Source organism: Petaurus breviceps, unplaced genomic scaffold (assembly GCF_028583685.1).
Source record: "Petaurus breviceps papuanus isolate PSGF00001 unplaced genomic scaffold, PetGlider_PUasm1.0 90845, whole genome shotgun sequence".
Lineage (NCBI taxonomy): Eukaryota > Metazoa > Chordata > Mammalia > Diprotodontia > Petauridae > Petaurus > Petaurus breviceps.
In genome coordinates this window covers 7,265,919-7,270,335 of record NW_027187359.1, presented here as the reverse complement: position 1 = coordinate 7,270,335, position 4,417 = coordinate 7,265,919, and positions in this window count along the sequence as shown.

Genomic DNA, 4,417 nt, shown 5'->3' with positions numbered 1-4,417 from the left:
ATTCATCATGGCACAACTCAACAACTTATCACTACAATGGCCATGATTGAGTTACTAAATGATTGTACTTTGTTGAAAACTATGTGACCACTTTGGTGAAAACTATGTGGCCATTTTAGTGATAAACAACTGCCACCTGAGTTCAAAGGCAGACCGCTCCCAGCTCCTTGTCCAGCTCTCCCTGCAGTTCCTGCTTCACATTGGAGCTCATAGTGTCCAGTCCATCTCAAATCCTTCACAGTCTCTGTTCCTGGGAAGACAAGGCTTAATAAAACCACAACAACATTTGTACAAAATACTGGCACCATAGTCATGTTTCCTCAGTCTTCGGCAACTCCAGCTGGTCCTTGGAAGTCTTGCCACCACAAGTTTGATTTTTGCCATCACAAGTCCTAGTTCTGTGTCAGTTCTCAGTTCTCTTCTCAGTTCAGTTCTCAGTTCTCTTCTCTCTTCCTGGCAGCAGCTGCTCTGCCTCCATGATGCTTACCCCAGGAAATTCTGTCTGTCCAGCTTGTGCTCTTCCATATATAGGTATTAGCTCCTCCCTGTTCAGCCCCTTCCTATTATGTCAGCAACAGGGGTAGATACCTCCTGTTTCTTTCCAGAGGCTTAATTTGAAACTAGGTGCTAAGTACTTGTCAGCTTGGCAATACAAAGGGATCTTCAAATTTCATTATTATTACAGTCTCCCATGCCTCTCCATCTCCCTCCTCATTTCTACCTCCTGGCTTCCCTGGTTTCCTTCAAGCCCCACCTTCTGCAAGAAGACTTCCATGGTCTTCCTTAATCTTATTTCCTTCCTTCTAAGACTACCTCCAATTTATCCCATATACATCTTGTTTGTATGTTGCTGTTTGCACATTGTTGACCCCATTAGACTTGAGTTCCTTGAGATCAGGGACCATTTTTGTTTTTTCTCTTTGCATTCTCAGTGATTAGCACAGTGCCGGGCACATAACAGGCAATTCGTGCATTCTAGTTTACTGTCAAAAATATGACTATGAATTAATAAACAAATTTTCGTTCTGCCTCTGCCACTTGCTATGTGGCCTTAACCAAGTCACTTAAACTCTTTTGGCTTCAAAGTCTGTAAAATGAAGGGTTGGACCAGATGATCTCTAAGGACCCTTCTAGTTTTAGAGCTATGATATTTGCAACAGCATCTACCCAAAAAAGATAATAGAATGATCTATTCGGTTTACAGAGGGTATGTTTGCTTATTTATTATAAACCAATTCTTGTAGATTGACTAGTAGATTATACTGAGTCACGTTGGCTATTTTCTTGGTGTTAAAGACCAAAATGACATCTTTTGGTAGATATACGAATTCTTCCCCACCCCCACCCCCCAGCTGACTATTCCACACCCCAGGGCTACAAGATGGGAACCACTTCAGTAATGATGGGAATTTTATATTGGGGTAGGTTGGTGGTGTGGGACATTTTAAGGCAGTTTCCAATTATACTTCTTAGACCTGCCTTTAGAGAGAGCTAGCTTCATGCTCCTTTTTCTCTCTCTCCCCCATATTTAATACTGGGAGGAGTGGGGCCCCACACAGACTCCTTGCCACTCCCCACTGGCAATATGGCCCCCTCTTTTTGTCCCTAATCTGTGATTTATGTTGAATGAGGCCTAGTTCCTTTATGTCTCTGGGGCTCAGTTTCCTCATCCATAAAATGAAGGAATTGAACCAGATGATCTCTAAGGCTCATGCATGCTAAGAGTCTTTGAGATCCCTCCCCATAGGCTAGAGCAGTAGTTGGGCAATCTGGCCCAGCCATAGTCCAGTGGCAGCCTTCCTAAATATATCATTCAATCCTACTTGGCTCCTCCCCCTCACTCTCCCCATCTCTGTCCCCAGACCCAGGGAACAGCTGCTGGTTAATCTGATTTGTCAGTTGAAGGCAGCTGGGCTAGACAAGAGATTAAAAGGGAGCTGGAGATTTTCCATCCCATTCCAATGTTGCTTTCCCCCCTCCTCCCCATCGCTTCCATTTACAGTTGCTCCCCTACACCCTCCATAGCCTTGCTTAGATTGGGGGAATAACTCTCTCCTTTTGTTTTGGAGCTACAGCCCTAGCCTAAAGGGAAGTCACCTCAGGGAAGTGGGAATTTCTTTCTCCTTAACATTCTGCAGAAGGTGAAACATGCTAATAATGGTTCTCTAGTCTCTAATCTTCTTCTTCCTGACAACTCATCCTGTACATCATTGCCAGGGTCATCTTTCAAAATCATCACTTTGTACATGTCATTTCCCCTCTTCTCGACACCCATCACCCCACCCCCAACACAGTGAAAATCTTCAATAACTTTTCATTGTTTCTAGGAAAAAGGCTGGCCTTTCTGAAGTCCTTAGCCTGCCATCTGAGTCCAATTTACCTCTCCAGTCTAATCTACCACCTCTTTTGTACATCCATAAACATCTGTTGTGTCTTCTGAATCTTAAATCTCATCCAAATTGGTCTACTGACTTTCCTACCACCTTGCCTTCGCTGAAATCTTTACTCTCACCTGGCATATCTTTCCTTTTTTCCTCTATACTCTTAAGTCCTGGTCTTCCTTCAGGGCACACCTTAAGGCTCACCTCCTCCAGAAAGTCTCCCTGTTAATCTGGTCTTCAGTGGTATTCCTCTCTCTCCTCTGAGCTGCAGTGACATTTGTCTGTCCCATTTAATTGTCCCTATGTTATATTCCTTTGTATTCTTATTTCTCTCCTGGTGTAATCTTGTAACTGATATTTATGTATTATTTTATTATAGCATTTTTCATACATTAATTTGGTTGATCCTCACAACAGCCTTATTGTGAGGTAGATATTAATTATTATCCCCATTTTACAAATGAGTAAACTGAAAGTGAGAGGTTAAGTCATCTGTTCAATTTTCCTCCGATAAATAGTAGACCCCAGGACCTGATGCAGGCCTTTGGATTCCATATCCAGCATCTTGCCATTAAATCACCACTCCCTTTTCTTTCCTCCTCAGTGATCAGATTGTAATCTCTCTCGATGGGAGGAACCCAGAGCTTTGAGTTCCAGTCTTTGTTCTGTCATCATCTGGCCTTAAACTTTGGAGCTGAAAGAACCTTAGAGACCATCTAGTTCTATACCCTCTCTTTACAGATGATAGAACAGAGCCCCAGAGAGGGAAAATGAGTTGTGAACTTTGGCAAATCACTTTGTAAAACCTTCATCTCCTCATCTGAAAAATGGGGCCAATAATTCCTGTTTTACCTCCCCTCAGGTTGTTGCAAGGATCAAAAGAGATTATCTGTTTCAGTTCAGCCAGCATTTATTAAGAGAGTAACTACTTATCAGGCATCGTGCTGAGCACTGAGGATACAAGGACAGAAATGAAGCAGTCCCTGCTTGAAAGGAAATGATTCCATTGGATAATGAATATGAAGTGCTACAGAAATGTTAGCTATTTGTGCCAGGGAATTTATGAAGGGAAGCAGGGAAAGCTCTTAGTTTGGGACCTGGAATTTCACTAGGTTAGGAAACCCCTTCTGCCAAAGCAGTTTGGCAACTATTCTGCAATTTTAGCTCTATAGAATTGCCTGAGGGCACTAGGAGAGGCAGTGACTTGTCTAGTACTCCCCCCCCTCCCCGCCCAGTGACATAGCTAGTACCCCCCCAGAGGCGACACTTGAACCTAGGTCTTCTTGGCAGCAGAGAGGACACGATTTCTCTCCCTTTCCCCATCCAATGTGGCTTCTTGCAAAGGAATGACTAAGTCAGTCATGAAAATCAAAAAAGGCTAAACTGCTCTCAAGTTTTGTGAACATATTACAAAACAATTATTTTACAAACAGAACATTTGATAGTACTGTATATTTGAAGCAGTTTAAACTTAATAGCAATCTTTACCTAATACAACTACAATAATAATTAAAACAAAACTAGTTTCAAATTGAAAAAAAATATGATAAAAGATAGAAATAGTAAGAAAGTCTGGGGAAAGATGGACACACTAATACATTGTTGGTGGAATTGTGAATTAGTTCAACCCTTCTGGAAAACAATTTGAAATTATGTGAGAAAAATCATTTAACTATTCTTGCCTTTTGACACAAAGATCTCACCTTGGCCATGTATATGCCCAGGAGATCAAAGATGGAAAGAAAAAGCTCCTATATTATTGAGTTTCTATATAAACTGGTGATTGGACAGGAGGGTGGGGAATCCTGGGTCTCTTGCAGGGCTAAAGCTGCTATAAGGAAGTAGAAATGTTTCCCTGGCTCTAGGAGCTCATCAATGAGAGAGGAAATAGGAGGTGTATCTGGGTAATTAAGTGAGAGAAGGCAGGGGAAGGAACTAACTCCCAAATCTCTGTACTAAAGCTATGCTTTCCTGGAGATAATTCTGCTCCTCTGATTTTCAGGACCTATTTTCCCTGGAAGATTTTCTTTCTCAGA